The following is an 18,395-nucleotide window of genomic DNA, read 5'->3' on the forward strand; positions in this document are numbered from 1 at the left end:
GACATCAAATGGGCAAGATGAGGCCAGGCACGGTGGCTCACACCTGTAATCTCAGCACTTTGGGAGGCCGAGGTGGGCAGATCACTTGAGCTTAGGAGTTTGAGACCAGCCTGGGCAACATAATGAAACCCCATCTCTACCAAAAATACAAAAACTTATCCGGGCATGGTGGCACATGCCTGTGGTCCCAGCTACTTGGAGGGCTGAGGTTGGAGAATTGCTTGAGCCTAGAAGGCAGAGGTTGCAGTGAGCCAAGATCACGCCACTGCATGCTAGCCTGGGCAACAGAGTAAGACCCCGTCCCAAAAAAAGAAAAAAAAAAAAAGGGTAAGATGAGCCCTAGGGGAAATATGATAAATTCTTCAGATGTTTTCACAGCCTTGAGAACCAAACAGGACCTTCCCCCATCAAAGCCTGGTTTGTTCTGTATTTTTTCTGTGACCTAGTACGTGGTTTCATGATAACCTAAACCCAAATTTAGTGACATATGTAAGATTTCAGTAACTTGTTTCACACTTGGATATTTGTTGTTATTTAAGGCTCCCTCTACCCCACCCCTGTAGGGTTTGCTCTGAGACTTTAGCACATGATAGGAATCTGTCTTTCTTTTTTTTTTTTTTTTTTTTTTTGAGACGGAGTCTCGCTCTGTCGCCCAGGCTGGAGTGCAGTGGCGCAATCTCGGCTCACTGCAAGCTCCGCCTCCTGGGTTCACGCCATTCTCCTGCCTCAGCCTCTCCGAGTAGCTGGGACTACAGGCGCCCGCCACCACACCCGGCTAATTTTTTTTTGTATTTTTAGTAGAGACAGGGTTTCACCGTGGTCTCAATCTCCTGACCTCGTGATCCACCCGCCTCTGCCTCCCAAAGTGCTGGGATTACAAGCGTGAGCCACCGCGCCCGGCAGGAATCTGTCTTTCTTAAAGGGCCGCGTCCTAGCCCTGGGAGTCCTTGCTGCTTTTCAGTGTTTGCTGTGATGCCATCTGCATCTGTGGCTGACAGTTGGTGTCTCTTGTGAACTGGGGCATATGGAGTTGGGAGCACTCAGCTCACTGTACATCCCTGCCGTCCGTCCATCTGACCAGCAACCAGCTATCAAGAGCCTGCCGGGGTGCCCCAAGCCCCTTGAGCAACCAGAAAAGAACAACCTGGCAGCGGCTAGGCTAGGGGCCCTGGAGAGCCTCCACTTCCTTCTCTGCGAATAGGGGAGCCATGAGGTTGGGGTGACTCTTCCACTTCCTGCCCCCACATCCGCAGGCCAACTGAGCCTGCAGCTGCCTCCTGTACAGGCTTGGGCTTGGGGGTGTGGAGAGTCTTGTCTTCCACCCCATAGCTGCCTCCTCACCTCCATCACACCCGCCCCCTTCCCGGGGTCTTCCTTGTGCCTGGCTGGCATCATCCCCAACACGGCCCCCACCAACCTCCTCATTCCCTCAGCCCCGCCTTCACCACAGCTCTGAGCTCTGTTGAAAGCATCAACTAAACTTCTCACTTCCTCGCCTCCAGCCTGCCTGCTGGCCTCCACCCCGCCTGCTGGCCTCCACCCCCTCTGCTCCCAGCTTCCAGCTCCCAGGGAGTCTTCTCACCCAGCCCTCCTTGGGCACGTGACCCTGTGGACCCATTTTGTCCTGGGTGCTTCCCAGGCCTGCTCCTCCACGTCCCCACCATGGCCTGGGGAGACCAGTCACCCAGGACGACACTCACCTCCTGCCGACCCATCCTGCTGGAGCCATGTCAGGGATCCCTGGAAAAGGGGGCATTTAACAGAGGATCCAGAACAGCGGCCCCTGGCCACTCTTTTCTCACAAAAACCAGACAGTCTGTATTTCACACAGATCCTAGGGGCCACCCAGTCTCTGTCAGAATGGCTTGACTCTGCTACTGTAACTCAAATGCAGCCTTAAGCCAGACCCAGACCGATGTGGCTGCGTGCCAGGAAAACGTCATTTGCTGCTGCTGAAAATCGAATTTCACATCAATTTCAGCCATCAAGAGATCTTTTGACTTTTTTTTTTTTTTTTTTTTTTTTTTGAGACAGAGTCTCGCCCTGTTGCCCAGGCTGGAATGCAGTGGTGCGATCTCAGCTCACTGCAGCCTCTTCCTCCCGGGTTCAAGCGATTTCCTGCCTCAGCCTCCCGAGTAGCTGGGACTATAGGCGCCCACCACCATGCCCAGCTAATTTTTGTGTTTTTAGTAGAGACGGGGTTTCACCATATTGGCCAGACTGGTCTCGAACTCCTGACCTTGTGATCCACCCTCCCCCACCTTGGCCTTCCAAAGTGCTAGAATTACAGACATGAGCCACCACACCCGCCCGATCTTTTGACATTTTTTCTCCCCTAAGCATTTCTTTTTTTTCAGATAGAGTCTCACTGTGTCGCCCAGGCTGGAGTGCAGTGGCACAATCTTGGATCACTGCAACCTTTGCCTCCCAGGTTCAAGCGATTCTCCTGCCTCAGCCTCCCAAGTAACTGGGACTACAGGTGCACACCACCACGTCCGGCTAATTTCTTTTGTAGTTTGGTAGAGACGGGGTTTCACCATGTTGGCCAGGCTGATCTCAAACTCCTGACCTTGTGACCCACCCCCCTCGGCCTTCCAAAGTGCTGGAATTACAGACATGATCCACCATGCCCAGCCGATTTTTTGACTTTTTTTCTCCCCTGAGCATTTTTTTTTCCAGATGGAATCTTGCTCTGTCACCCAGGCTGGAGTGCAATGGCGCAATCTCGGCTCACTGCAACCTTCGCCTCCCAGGTTCAAGCAATTCTCCTGCCTCAGCCTCCCGAGTAGCTAGGAGTACAGGTGCGCACCACCACACCCGGCTAATTTCTTTTGTATTTTGGTAGAAACAGGGTTTCACCATGTTGGCCAGGCCGGTCTTGAACTCCTGACCTCAAGTGATCCGCCCTCCTTGGCCTCCCAAAGTGCTGGGATTATATGTGTGAGCCACCATGCCCAGCCCCCTAAGCATTTTTAAAATGTGAAAACTGTCCCTAGAATGTAGGCTGTACAGTAATAGGTGGCGGCCGCACTTTGCAGATCCCCAGTAGAGATCACTGGTACCAGGAGGGTGTCCTCCATGTGGCCACACCCATGCCCCTACCTGTTTGTCTGTGACCGCTTTCCTGCCACATCGGCAGAGCTGAGTGGTGACAGCAGACGGAGCCAAAAACATTCACCACCTGCCTCTTCGCAGAACAAGTTTACTGGCCCCTGATTCACACAGAAAATCCCGCTTAATCCTCTATCTGCTAAGGCAAGGATTTTTCCAAAACCTTACCTTACAGGAGAGAAATCTGAAATCCAAGAGCCATGAACTAATTTGCCCAAATTGCCCAGTAGTAGCCTTGAGCCTCCAACCCTCCCCCTGGCCACTGGGATCTACTGAATCTTGCAAAGTGTCTCAGCAGAAGTAGCCTGCAACCTGGCTAGTCATGGTGGCTCAAGCCTGTAATCCCAGCTTTTTGGGAGGCTGAGGCGGGAGAATCACTTGAGCCCAGGAGTTCAAGGCCACGCTGGGCAACATAGCAAGACCCTGTCTATAATGAAAACAAAATTTTTTTTTTTTTAATTAGCAAGGCACAGTGGTATGCGCCAGAGGTCCCAGCTACTTGAGAGTCTGAGGCGGGAGGATCGCTGAAGCCCAGGAGTTTGAGGCTGCAGTGAGCTAGGATCACACCACTGTACTCTAGCCTGGGTGACAAAGCAAGACCTTGTCTCGCTAAAAGAAATAGCCTGCAACCCCATGTCGACCTGGGGGTTTATTTCCCTGGCATTTCCATGAAGCACAGCCCCAGCTCCCAGTGGCTGCCCCATGGCTGTTTGCTTGGCAGACCTGGCAGAGCAAAACCCCCTGGCCCCTCGGGCCTCCTGGGACGGGGCACTGCCCATAGGGATCCTGTGTCCGTGAGGGCCTGGCACAGCCTTGGGATGTGGCCTCCGCCTGCCGGCTTGAGCCACCGGCACTCAGGGTCACAGCTCTCGTCTGGGTCTGACTGCTGTCAGTGTCCCCAGGCGGGCGTCACCTACTCCGTGGCCTCAGGCGGAGTGCTGTTTCAGGTAGAAAGTTCTGCTAGGAACATGGAGAATACAGGAAAGAAATAACAGGAGGTCCAAGCTGGCTTCCAGGCCCTGGCCAGTGTCATGTGGTGGTCTCCACCTTACCCAGCTAGAAGGAGACAGGACTTCTGCAAACCGAAAAGCAAGGGGACAATCTCCCTCTTTCAGCCCCTTTCTTTAGGCTCTGTGGTGGCTCCATATTTGCAGATGTTCTTTCTCCAGCCGCAGCCTCTCTTGGCCATACCGGTCACTCCTTCATCTCAGTGCCTGCATGGCCTTGACCAGACAGGGGAGATCAGAAGTTCTGTGTGGCTCATGGCCTGAGCAGGGGGGCGGAGGCTTCATCCAGAGGTGGTGTTGCAGAGGGAGGAAGAAACAGCATCAAGGGACCGGGCATGGTGGCTCACACCTGTGATCCCAGCACTTTGGGAGGCTGAGGCAGGTGGATTGCCTGAGCTCAGGAGTTCGAGACCAGCCTGGCCAACGAGGTGAAACCCCGTCTCTACTAAAATACAATAAAATTAGCCGGGCGTGGTGGCGGGCTCCTGTAGTTGGAGCTACTCTGGAGGCTGAGACAGGAGAATCACTTGAGCCTGGGAGGTGGGGCTGCAGTGAGCCAAGATCATGCCACTGCACTCCAGCTTGGGCGACAGAGCAAGACAGAGTTTCAACAGCAACAACAACAAAAAGAAACAGCATCAAGGCTCCGGGAAGTGGGCAGCCCACTCTGTCCAGGCAGGTCCAGGGAGGCTCCCAGAGGCCGAGACACCTGAGCTGTGGCTAAACGTAACCAAACGTGTCAGGGCAAGTGGGCAGGGCATGGGCCAGGAGGGGAGCCACGGACGCGTCGGCCTCCTGCTCTTGGACTTCAGGGAGGGCGGCAGACCTCAAGTAGCCTGGCCAGCCTGGCCAACATAGCAAGACCCCATCTCTACTACCAGTACAAAAATTAGCTGGGCATTGGCCGGGCACGGTGGCTCACACCTGTAATCCCAGCACTTTGGGAGGCCGAGGCAGGCAGATCACGAGGTCAGGAGATCGTAGACCGTCCTGGCTAACACAGTGAAACCCCGTTTCTACTAAAAAAAATACAAAAAATTAGCCGGGCGTGGTGGTGGGCGCCTGCAGTTCAGTTACTCAGGAGGCTGAGGCAGGAGAATGGCATGAACCCGGGAGGCGGAGCTTGCAGTGAGGCGAGATCGTGCCACTGCACTCCAGCCTGGGTGACAGAGCGAGACTCCATCTCAAAAAAATAAATAAAAATTAACCAGGCATGGTGGTGCACACCTGTACTCCCCACTACTCAAGAGGCTGAGGCAGGAGGATCGCTTGAACCTGGGAGGTGGAGGTTGCAGTGAGCCACTGCATTCTGGCCTGGGTGACAGAGCAAAACTTGGTCTCAAAAAAAAAACTAGAATTTTTGCCTACATAGGACGTTCAACCCTGGATGTCTCTTTTCAAAGATTCTCTGCTTGACCGAACATTAAACTCCTGAACCTTGTCCCAGTCCCATCTGAGCACTTCTTTGTAAAATCTAGTTTCAGCTGAGACCCTGCTAAGTCAGTTTAACAGGACCCCTCTGCCCTTGAGAGCTGATCACCCTTGATGTCTGATCGGGCTCCGTATCTTCCCCCATACCCCAGGTACTATCTGATCACCCTGGCCTGTCTTCAGCAAGAATCCTGTTAGGTCGGTTTAGCTAGAAACTGCTGTATGCTCAATGTTTCCTCTTAGTAATTTTCCATCCACTGACTCCCACCCTGCTCCTTGGTTATAAAGTCCCACTTGCCCAAGCCATATTCAGATTTGAGCCCAATCATTCTCCCCCACTGGAAGGCCCCATCACAGCAGTGGGAATAAAGGCATCCTGCCCATGTGTTAATGAGTACCATTGAATAATCCTTTTTTGAGACGGAGTCTCGCTCTGTCACCCAGGCTGGAGTGCAGTGGCATGATCTCAGCTCACTGCAACCTCCGCCTCCCGCATTCAAGTGATTTTTCTGCCTCAGCTTCCCAAGTAGCTGGGATTACAGGCGCACGCCACCATGCCCAGCTAATTTTTGTATTTTTTATAGAGACGGGGTTTCACCATGTTGGCCAGGCTGGTCTTGAACTCCTGACCTCAGGTGATCTGCCCGCCTCAGCCTCCCAAAGTGCTGGGATTACAGGCGTGAGCCACTGTGCCTGGCCCCCATTGAATAATTCTCTAACTTTCTCAATTCAAGAAGCCTTTTTAAATTGCCCAGAAGAAAAATCTCAAAGGCAGGGGCATTTGGAAGGCGACCAGACTTCTTCCGGCCCTCAATATCCCTGGTGGGCACATGGCATCCCCACTGGGCCCACACCTAGGCCGGCCCTGTCAGAGGAAGAGGCAAGACTGCCTCTACGTTAGTTTTACGTAGAAACCGTGACTGGGGGGAAGCTGAATTATGACCAATAGCTTTATGGATTTCTTTCTTCTGTGATAACTTTTCATGAGGTTTTTAAAATTTTTCTTTAATTTTTTTGGGGGGTGGGGCGGGGCGGGGAACAGGGTCTCACTCTGTCATCCAGGCTAGAGTATGATGGCACAACCATGGCTCGTTGCAGCCTCAACCTCCTGGCCTCAAGTGATCCTCCCATTTCAGCCCCCTGAGTAACTGGGGCCACAGGCATGCATCACCACGCCTGCCTAACTTTTTCTTTTTTGTAGATACGGGATCTCATGGCTGTTCTTGAACTTCAAGTGATCTCCTGCCTTGGCCTCCCAAAGTGCTGGGAGTACAGGTGTGAGCCATTGCACCCAGCTTATTTTTTTTTTTTTTTCTTTTGAGACAGAGTCTTGCTCTGTCACCCAGGCTGGAGTGCAGTGGTGCAATCTTGACTCACTGCAACCTCCACCTCCTGGGTTCAAGCAGTTCTCTTGCCTCAGCCTCCTGAGTAGGAGGGACTACAGACTCGTGCCACCACGCCCAGCTAATTTTTGTATTTGTAGTAGAGACGGGGTTTCACCATGTTGGCCAGGCTGGTCTTGAATCCCTGACCTCAAGTGATCCACCCACCTTTGCTTCCAAAGTGGTGGAATTACAGGTGTGAGCCACAACACCAGGCCTTACTTTATTTCTTTCTTATTTATTTATTTATTTTTTGAGACAGAGTCTCGCTCTGTCGCCCAGGCTGGAGTGCAGTGGCACGATCTTGGCTCACTGCAAGCTCCACCTCCCAGGTTCGTGCCATTCTCCTGTCTCAGCCTCCTGAGTAGCTGGGACTACAGGCGCCCACCACCACGCCCAGTTAATTTTTTGTATTTTTAGTAGAGACAGGGTTTCATCGTGTTAGCCAGGATGGTCTGAATCTCCTGACCTTGTGATCCACCCGCCTCGGCCTCCCAAAGTGCTGGGATTACAGGTGTGAGCCACTGCGCCCAGCCTATTTTATTTCTAATTGATGAAAGTTGTATATATTCATGACGTACAACATGACATTTTGAAATACGTATACATTGTGGAATGGTCAGTGGAGCTAATTAACATAAGCGTTACCTGACATACTCAACATGTTTTGTGATGAAAACACTTAAAATCCACTCCCTTAGGAATTTTCAAAGTACAAAAATATTTACAGTCACCATGTTATTCAATAGGTTGCTTGAATTTATTCCTCCTCTCTAACTGAAATTTATATACTTTGACCAGCATCTCCTCAACCCTGCCCCCACCCCCGGTAATCAGTATTCTACTTTCTACTTCTGTTTTTTTTTTTTTGAGACAGGGTCTTGCTCTGTCACCCAGGCTGGAGTGCAGTGGTGCAATCACAGTTCACTGCAGCCTCGACTTCCTGGGCCTAAGTGCTCCTCCTGCCTCAGCCTCCTGAGTAGCTGGGACAACAGGTGTCCCACAACACCTAGCTAATTTTTTATTTTTTGTAAAGATGGGGTGTCACTCTGTTGCCCAGGCTGGTCTCAAACTCCTGGCCTCAAGTGATCCTCCCATCTCTGCCTCCCAAAGTGCTGGGGGATTACAGGCATCAGCCACAGCACCAGCCCTACTTTCTACTTCTGTGAGGTTTTTTTTTGGACTAGGGGTACATGTGTAGTTTGTTACAGGGATATATTGGGTAATGGTTAGGGTTGGGCTTCTAATATACCCATCACTCAAATAGCGAACACTGTATCCAATAGGTGACTTTTCAACCCTCACTCCCTTCTCCCCTTCCCACTATGAGTTCAACTTTTAAAAATTCTACACAAGTGAGATCATGCGGTATTTGCCTTTCTGTGCCTGGCTTATTAACATAGTATCTCTCAGCTTCATCCATGTTGTTGCAAATGACAGGATCTCTTTTTTTGTTTTGTTTTGTTTTGTTTTGTTTTGTTTTGTTTTGTTTTGTTTGATACAGACTCGCTCTGTCACCCAGGCCAGAGTGCAGTGGCTCGATCTCAGCTCAGTGCAACCTCTGCCTCCTAGTTTCAAGCGATTTTCATGTCTCAGCCTCCCCTGTAGCTGGGATTACAGGCGCCCACCAACACGCCCAGCTGATTTTTCTGTTTTAGTAGAGATGAGATTTTATCATGTTAACCAGGTTGGTCTCAAACTGACCTCAAGTGATCTGCCCACCTTGGCCTCCCAAAGTGCTGGAATTACAGGTGTGAGCCACCATGCTCAGCCAGGATCTCCTTTTTTAAGGCCAAATACTATTCCATTGTGTATATAAACCACAGTTTCTTTATCCGTTCATCTGTGGGGTTTTTTGGGGTTTTTTTTTGAGACAGAGTCTTGCTTTGTTGCTCAGGTCAGAATGCAGTGGCACGATCTCGGCTCACTGCAACCTCCACTTCCTGGGTTCAGACGATTCTCCTGTCTCAGCCTCCCGGGTAGCTGGGATTACAGGCATGCGCCACCACGCCCGGCTAATTTTTGTATTTTTAGTAGAGATGGGGTTTCGCCATGTTGGCCAGGCTGGTCTCGAACTCCTGACCTCAAGTGATTTGCCTTCCCCGGCCTCCCAAAGTGCTAGGATTACAGGAGTGAGCCACTGAACCCAGTCTTTTCATTCATCTGTTGAGGGACACATGTCTTGGCTATTGTGATTAGTGCAGAAGTGAACATGAGAATGCAAGCATTTCTTCCACGTACTGATGTCATTTCCTTTGGATATATACCCAGAAGTGGGATTGCTAGACCTAGTGAAATAAAAATTTTTTTCCAAAGTTTACAACTTATATTAGAAACACGTTTTTTATATTATTTAAAAAAAAAATGTGTTTCTGTTAAAGGAGAGGCCTTTTTTGGTTTTGAGCGAGTCCAGCGCTGTGGGTTTTGTAGCCTGGGGGGACCATGGCATCCGCCTTCCCGGTGCATGTGCCAGATTATATCGCATAGTTGCTGACACCGGGGTCCCACTTCCTCCCTTCTGTCCACCCTGGACCCCACATGATACTCCAGGCACACCAGCCACCCTTGTGCTTTGAGACCGTGCAAGCCCCCAGCCAGCCCAGCCGAGCAGCAACACAATAGCACCCCTCGCTGCGAGCGCCGGGCCCGCACTTCCCCCTCGGATGTATAATAGCACCAACCGGATATTTTTAGATGGGCTTTGAAAAGTCGCAGTGTGCTGAGACCGCATACCAGACGCGTGAAGTCACCGGGCCTGGGAGCAGCCTCTATGCATGGATAATTGGTGCACGGGGTAATCACAGAACCAGAAAGCCAGCCCTTGGGCAGCCAAGGTGGTGGGAGGGGCCCCTCATATCCCAAAGGCGTTCCCTGTGTTACGTTCCCAAGACACCAGACCTGGCTGTGATATTAGAAGTCACTGCAGAGACTTGTCCCCTGGGTTTAAAGTGAGCACTGTGGCACTTTAGGGTATGAATGTACATTTCTGGGACACCTCTGCCACAGGCCAGGCTTTACACCAAGGTACTGCGGGGACCCTGGCTCAGAGAGAGACCCGTTTCCTGCTCCAGACACCCCAGGGCCACCAACAGGACTGTCTCCCCCACCCCACCCCCGAGTACAGGCATCCCTTCACCATCTGCTCATAGTTAGGACAAGCAGGGGAAGCTCTCTGAGCCCCTTCCTGGGACTTTATTTTAGGGTTTCCCTGACAGATCTCTTTGAATTGAGGTTGAATGGGGAGGAGAGTCTGGTCGTGGGACCACATAGGTGAGGCTGGGCTTCGTGCTGTCAGGCAGGGAGCAAGGAGGAGGGCCTAGGCCCAGGCACAGGGCCCCAGGCTGAAGCTCATTTCCTGTGTGAGCTCCAGACTATGGCCCTGCAGGGTCCCGGGAGCATCCAAGGAAACGAGTCGGTGCCTCGAGACTGGGGGTTTCACTCCAAACAACAACAACAAAAAAGTTCTCCAGCTACCCTCTGGAGAGCTGGAAATGAAACCTAGGAAGACCGCAGGGACCCCTCAGCACCTAGAATGCAGCGCACATGGGAACCTATGGAAGGGACAAAGGGACCAGTAAGCCCTGACTACCCAGCCCTGCAACCCCTTTTATTTCCGTCTGTACATCAATGCTCCCCAGCCGGGGTGATTTGGGGATCTCTGGGGACATTCTTTGGTTATCCCAGATGGCATCAAGTAGGTGGAGGCCAGGGATGCTGTTGAACACTGTAGTGCACAGGACGCCCCCATCACACAGGATGGTTCACCCCCCAAAATTCCCATAGGCACCCAGGAAAGTCACCTTCACCAGCAGAGCCCCTGGTGGTTCCCGCCCACCAATGAGCCCCCCCGGGTTTCATCAGACCCTCCAGAGACTGTTTCAAAGTTCAACAGGTCAGACCGGGCCCAGTGGCTCACACCTGTAATCTCAGCACTTTGGGAGGCCAAGATGGAAGGATTGCTTGAGTCCAGGAGCCCCAGACCAACCTGGGTAACATAATGAGGCCCGTGTCGACAAAAATAATTTTTAAAATTAGGCCGGGCACAGTGGCTCACGCCTGTAATCCCAGCACTTTGGGAAGCCGAGGCTGGCGGATCACCTGAGGTTGGAAATTCAAGACCAGCCTGACCAACATGGAGAAACCCCGTCTCTACTAAAAATACAAAATTAGCCGGGTGTGGTGGTACATGCCTATAATGCCAGCTACTCGGGAGGCTGAGGCAGGAGAATCGCTTGAACCCAGGAGGTGGAAGTTGCAGTGAGCCAAGATTGTGCCATTGCACTCCAGCCTGGGCAACAAGAGCAAACTCTGTCTCAAAAAAAAAAAAAAAAAATTAACCAGGTGCGGTGATGCATACCTGTGGCCTCAGCTCCTTAGGAGGCGGAAATGAGATGCTCGCCTGAGCCTGGGGGTTGAGGTTGAGGCTACAGTGAGCTATGGTCGCACCACTTAAACTCCAGTCTGGGCGACAGAGTGAGACCCTGTCTCAAAAAAAAAAAAAAAACAGGTGAGCAAGGCTCATGTGGCGAAGCAGTCCCCCGCACCAAAAGCACCTGGCTACTTCCCGGACCCCCTTCTCTGTAGAGGGCCAGGTCATCTCTCTCTCTGGGGCCCCCTCATCATCACCTTTCCTCCTTGGCTCTGTGCCCCATGATCTCGAGCTCCTCCCTGTTTCCTTGTCCCATGACCCAAACAGCCAGCTCCTTGAGTAGTGTGACCCGCACATGGGTCCAGCCACAGCAACTGTCCGGGCCTCAAGCTCTGCCCGAGGCTTTGCAGCTGAATGGAGCCTTCTCCAAGGGAGTATCTGGGCCTTCCATGGTCAGATCCTTTTTTGTTTTTGAAACAGTCTCGCTCTGTCGCCAAGGCTGGAGTGCAGGGGCGCAAATGCAGCTGCAGCCTCAACCTCCTGGGCTGAAGCAGTCCTCCCACCTCAGCCTCCAAAGTAACTGGAACTACAGGCACCCACCACCATACCTGGCTTTTTTTTTTTTTTAAATACTTTAAGTTCTGGGATACATGTGCAGAACGTGCAGTTTTGTTACATAGGTATACACATGCCATGGTGGTTTGCTACACCCATCAACCCGTCACCTATGTTAGGTATTTCTCCTAATATTATCCCTCTCCTAGCCCCCCACCCCCCACAGGCGCTGGTGGGTGATGTTCCCCTCCCTGTGTCCATGTGTTCTCATTGTTCAGCTCCCATTTATGAGTGAGAACATGTGGTGTCTGGTTTTCTGATCTTGTGATAGTTTGTTGAGAATGATGGTTTCCAGCTTCATCCATGTCCCTGCAAAGGACATGAACTCATCCATTTTTATGGCTGCATAGTATTCCATAGTGTATATGTGCCACATTTTCTTAATCCAGTCTATCATTGATGGACATTTGGGTTGGTTCTAAGTCTTTGCTATTGTGAATAGTGCCGCAGTAAACATACGTGTGCATGTATCTTTATTGCAGAATGATTTATAATCCTTTGGGTATATGCCCATTAAAGGGATTGCTGCATACCTGGCTAATTTTTTAAATTTTTTCTAGATTCGGGGTTTCGCCATGTTGCCCAGGCCGATCTCGAACTCCTGGCCTCAAGCCATCCTCCTGCCTCGGCCTCCCAAAGTGCTGAGATTACAGGCGTGACCACTGCGCCCAGCCAGTCAGTTGCATTTTTAATGGTACTTCCCTGTTCAGGCTGCCCCACCAAAGCCTCCACTCAGTGGTCAGCCAGTGTCTTAATCTGTTCGGGCTACTGTCACAGAATATGGTTACACATTGCTTAACTACGGGAGAAATGCATCATTGGGTGATTTTGTGGTCACAAGAACATCCTAGAGTGAACTTACACAAACCTAGATGATATAATCTACTACACACTTTGGCTATAGGTGTTTAGTAGGTTATATACTACTAACAGGTGTGTTAATATATAACCACTAATAGGCTATACCTATACAAATAGATGTAGCTGGCCGGATGCGGTGGCTCATGCCTGTAATCCCAGCACTTTGGGAGGCCAAGGCAGGTGGATCACCTGAGGTCAGGAGTTCAAGACCAGCCTGGCCTCGAACTCTGGTGAAACCCTGTCTTTATTTAAAAATGCAAAAATTAGGCGTGGTGGCTTGTGCCTGTAGTCCCAGTTACTCTGGAGGCTGAGGCAGGAGGATCGCCTGAACCTGGGAGGCAGAGGTTGCAGTTAGCCAAGATTATGCCACTGCACTCCAGCCTGGGCAACAAAGTAAGACTCGATATCAAAAAAAGCAAAAACAAATAGGTATAACTCATTGCTTCTAGGCTACAAACCTGTATAGCATGTTACTGTACTAAATACTGTGGGCAGTTGTAACACAATGGTAAATATTTTTGTATCTAAACATAGGCCAGGCCTGGTGGCTCATTCCTGTAATCCTAGCACTTTGCAAGGCCTAGACAGGAGAATTGCTTGAACACTCAGGAGGTCGAGGCCACAGTGAGCCAAGATCACACCACCGCTCTCCAGCCTGGGCGACAGACCAAGATTCTGTCTCTAAATAGATAGGCTGGTTACTTTGGCTCACACCTGTAATCCCAACACTTTGAGAGACCAAAGTATGCAGATTGCTTGAGCCCAGGAGTTTGAGACTGGCCTGGGCAACATGGTGAAACCTCTTCTCTACAAGAAAATAAGCCAGGTGTGCTGACATTTGGCTGTAGTCTCAGCTACCTGGGAGCTTGAGGCAGGAGGATCACCTTGAGCTCTGGAGGTTGAGGCTGCAGTGAGCCATGATCATGCCACTGCACTCTAGCCTGGGTGACAGAGTGAGACCCTATCTCAAAAAAAAAGATTGGATGGATGGGGCCGGGCATGATGGCTCACGCCTGTAATCCCATCACTTTGGGAGGCCGAGGCAGGTGGATCATCTGAGGTTGGGAGTTCGAGACCAGCCTGACCAACATGGAGAAACCCCGTCTCTACTAAAAATACAAAATTAGCCGGGCATGGTGGTGCATGCCTGTAATCCCAGCTATTCGGGATGCTGAGGCAGGGGAATAGCTTGAGCCCGGGAGGCGGAGGTTATGGTGAGCTGAGATCGCGCCATTGCACTCCAGCCTGGGCAACAAGAGTGAAACTCTGTCTCAAAAAAAAAAAAAAGAAAAAATGATTGGATGGATGGATGGATGGATGGATGGATGGATGGAGGGATGGATGGATGGAAGGAAACAAACAGTACAGTAAGAGTACAGTATTATAATCTTATGGGACCACCGTCATGTATATGTGGTCCATCATTGACGGTCATTGCTGTGCAGTGCATGACTGTACCATGTAGACCAGGTGGCTGAAACAACAAATATATTCTCACAGTTCTGGAAGTGAGAAGTCCAAGGTCAAGGCTCTGGCAGATTTGGTGTCAAGTGAAGGCCCTCTTCTTGGTTCATCGATGGTGTTTTTTCCCATGTCCTCACGTGGTGGAAGGAGTGAGGGAGCTCTCTGGGGTCCTCTTCTATAAGGGCACTAATCCCATTCATGAGGGCCCCATGGAAGTGACCTCATCACCTCCCAGAGACCTCACCTCCTGAAACTATCACCTTAGGGTTAGATTTCAACATATAAAGTTTGTCGGGGGCCAGGCATGGTGACTCAAGCCTGTAATCCCAGCAGTTTGGGAGGCCAAGGCAAGGAAATCACTTGGGATCAGGAGTTCGAGACCAGCCTGGCCAACATGGTAAAACCCTGTCTCTACTAAAAATACAAAAATTAGCCAAGCGCAGTGGCACGCATCTATAATCCCAGCTACTCAGGAGGCTGAAGCACGAGAATCACTTGAACCCGGGAGGTGGAGGTTGCAGTGAGCCGAGATCACACCATTGCACTCCAGCCTGGGCAACAGAGCAAGACCCTGTCTCAGAAAAAAAAAAATTGTGTGAGGGACACAGACATGAAGTCCATAACAATCAGTATCCATCCCCCTGTGGAATGAGGCCTTCAGGAAGATCCTGTCTCTCTGTGTCATTGTGTCTCCAGTTTCTGCCTCCCTGGTGTGCTTAGCCACCACCTCCCCCACCCCCTACAATGGGACCTTGGCAATGGCCTTGCCACTTCCTTCACACTGTGGCCTCGCTCTCTCCTATCCTCCCTGGGCGGCCCAGCCTCTCAAACCGGAACATCACTGCTGCCAAACCTTCCACGTGTGACTCTAGGGCGTGCCCCCTGCCCCTGTGCCCTCCCCTTGCCATGTCACCTCTTCCCCAAACCTAGCAGTCACAAGGACGGGGACAGTGGAACACCAGGCCCCAGGACTAGCTCTGCCTCCTTTCTCTCATCTACCAGGCCTTATAGCCCGCATCCTGCTGGCCTCACCCCATCTTCTTTCTCCCTAAATGAAAGAACCCCCCACCTTCCCCCAGCCACCACCTCTTCTCAGCTTCTCTGTCCTGCCCCAGGCACCTTCCCTGCCTCAAGTTTCCCCAGGGCTCCGTCTTAACCACTCTGGAGCAGTAAGTCCCTCATGGGAAGGGGGAACCCCAGGAATCTGGACAGAGAGTGGGTGTCCCCCATCTTCATCCAAGTGATGGTTACATGGAAGGCCCCAGAGGGGACCACTGCACACACTTCCCTCTACGTGTGGACTCCTCAGTACAGAGCAAAACGATTGTCCTGTGAAAAAGGAATGAAACATTTATTATAGGTGAGCCACTGTGCCTGTCATCACAGCCCTTTGGGAGGCCGAGGTGGAAGGATCGCTTGAGGCCGGGAGTTCAAGACCAGCCTGGGCAACTTAGAGAGATGTGGTCTCTACAGAAATTTTTAAAAATTAGCCAAGCATGGTGGCATGCACCTGTGGTCCCAGCTACTTGGGAGGCTGAGACAGGAGGATTGCTTGAGCCCAGGAGGTTGAGGCTTGCAGTGAGCTATGATTGCACCACTGGGCGACAGCAAGACCTTGTCTCTTAAAAAAAAGAAAGAAAGAAAAGAAAAAAGAAGCGGCAACCAGGCACAAAAGGCCATACAGTGTATGACCTCATTGACCTAAAATACCCAGAACAGGCAAATCCATAGAGACAGGAAGCAGATTGGTGGTTGTCAGGGACTAGGGGAGGGAAATGGGGAGGGACTGCTGATGGGGGCAGTCTCCTTTGGGGGGATCAGAATGTTCTGGAACCAGGTAAAGGCGATGGCTGCACAACATTGTGAATGTACTAAATGCCACTTAATTGTACACTTTAAGATGGTTAATTGTATGTCATGTTAGTTTTACCCCAATTTTTTTTTTAATTGCTCTGTGAACCCACTTATCTTCCCACCAAACTTTAGGGCTCCTCAAGGGAGCTTCCACTCACCCTGCCTTGTGTCCGGCAGTGAGCCCAGAGTCCAGATCAGCCCAAAACTCCTGCCGCAAAGAGCCCAATAGGCAATGTTTGCACCTTCACAGACTAGATGGTCTCTGTTGCAACACAATTGAATGAGCCTGGCATGTACCGATAAAACTTCATTGATGGACGCTGAAATATGAACAGGTTTTTCACGTCAGGGAATATTCTTCTTTGGGTTTTTGTTTGTTTGTTTGTTTCTTGTTTTGCCATTTACGAACGTGAAAACCATTCTTGGCTTGCAGGCAATTAAAAAAACAAGCATCAGACCAGATTTGGCCCACAGGGTGTGGTTTACCCTATCAGATGAATGATTATAACTGAAAAGAATTCAGGCAATTGCCATTTTTAATGTCAGAGACTTAAAACTTGAACACCGGCCAGGCATGATGGCTCATGCCTGTAATCCCAGTACTTTGGGAGGCCAAGGTGGGCAGATCACCTGAGGTCAGGAGTTCGAGACCAGCCTGGACAACATGGGAAAACCCTGTCTCTACAAAAATGCAAAAGTTAGCCAGGCATGGTTGTGCACACCTGTAATCCCCAGCTACCCGGGAAGGTGAGGCACGAGAATCGCTTGAACCTTGCTGTGAGCTGAGATTGTGCCATTGCACCCCAGCCTGGCCACAGAACAAGACTCTGTTTCAAAAAAACAACAAACTTGAGCACCACACACAACCTCAGGCACAGAGATAAAGAGTGAAATGTTGGATGGGCCTTGGCTATACACCTCTGTATTTTCCAGGTCTTATCTGGGCTTCTAAGTGACTTATAGCCTACTCTCTTGGGGACAAGTGAGTGTCCTCAAAGCCGAGAAGGAGGGAGGCCCAGGGCTCCAGGCTGAGGCCTATAGAAGCTCCATCCTCGCTGGAGCCCATTGTCCTTAGCAAACTAACACAGAAACAGAACACCTAATATTGCATGTTCTCACTTTCAAGTGGGAGCTAAATGGTGAGAACACATGGACACACAGAGGGGAACAGCAGACAATGGGGCCTCCTGGAGGGTGGGAGGAGGGAGAGGAGCAGAAAAAATACTACTGGGGCCGGGCGCGGTGGCTCACACCTATAAATCCCAGCACTTTGAGAGGCCGTGGCGGGCGGATCACGAAGTCAAAAGATCAAGACCATCCTGACCAACGTGGTGAAACCCCGTCTCTACTACAAATACAAAAATTAGCTGGGCATGGTGGCACGCGCCTGTATTCCCAGCTACTTGGGAGGCTGAGGCAGGAGAATCGCTTGAACCTGGGAAATGGAGGTTGCAGTGAGCTGAGACCGTGCCACTGCACCCCAGCCTGGGCAACAGGGCAAGACTCTGTCTCAAAAAAAAAAAAAAGAAAAGAAAAAGAAAAAATAGCTATTGGATACTAGGCTTAGTACCTGGGTGACAAAATAATCTGTACAGCAAATCCCTGTGATACAAGTTTACCTACTTAAACCTGCGTGTGTACCCGAAAACCTTAAAAGTTAAGGCTGGGCATGGTGGTGCATGCCTGTGGTCGCAGCTACTTGGGAGGCTGAGGCAGAAGGATCCCTTGAGCCTGGGAGACAGAGGTTGCAGTGAGCCGAGATCGTGCCACTACACTCCAGCCTGAGCAACAGAGTGAGACCCCATCTCAAAAATAATATTAAAAGGTTAAAAAAAAAAGTTTACTTAGACAACAAATAAATAAAATGATGTTTTTGCAAATTATGTCACAATCTGGGAAATATTAATTAAATAAACCAAGGCTGGGCATGATGGCTCATGCCTGTAATTCCGGCACTTTGGGAGACCGAGGTGGGTGGATCACTTAAGCTCAGGAGTTCCAGACCAGCCTGGGCAACATGGCAAAACCCCATCTCTACAAAAAATTAGCCAGGCATGGTGGTGCATGCCTGTGGTCCCAGCTGCTCAGGAGGCTGAGACAGGCGGATCGCTTCAGCCTGGGAGACAGAGGTTGCAGTGAGCCAAGATCGCAACACTGCACTCCAGCTTGGGTGACATTGTGTGACCCTGTCTCAAACAAAAAAAAAAGAAAGAAAATGGGCTACTCTCTGCTTACTGGGTAGCCCTGCTTTGCAGGAACAATTAATGAAAAAATAAGAGACCGGGGTGGTGGCTCACGCCT

The 18,395-nt window shown here is 50.8% G+C and overlaps 1 protein-coding gene across 1 annotated transcript in view; it reads left to right on the top strand.

Annotated features, from left to right (window-relative positions):
• MYO9B (myosin IXB) overlaps positions 1 to 18,395 on the top strand; it is a 135,537-nt gene that overhangs the window by 46,218 nt on the left and 70,924 nt on the right. The window lies entirely within an intron of this gene.

This window comes from Symphalangus syndactylus, chromosome 13, assembly GCF_028878055.3.
Source record: "Symphalangus syndactylus isolate Jambi chromosome 13, NHGRI_mSymSyn1-v2.1_pri, whole genome shotgun sequence".
Taxonomy (NCBI): Eukaryota; Metazoa; Chordata; class Mammalia; order Primates; family Hylobatidae; genus Symphalangus; species Symphalangus syndactylus.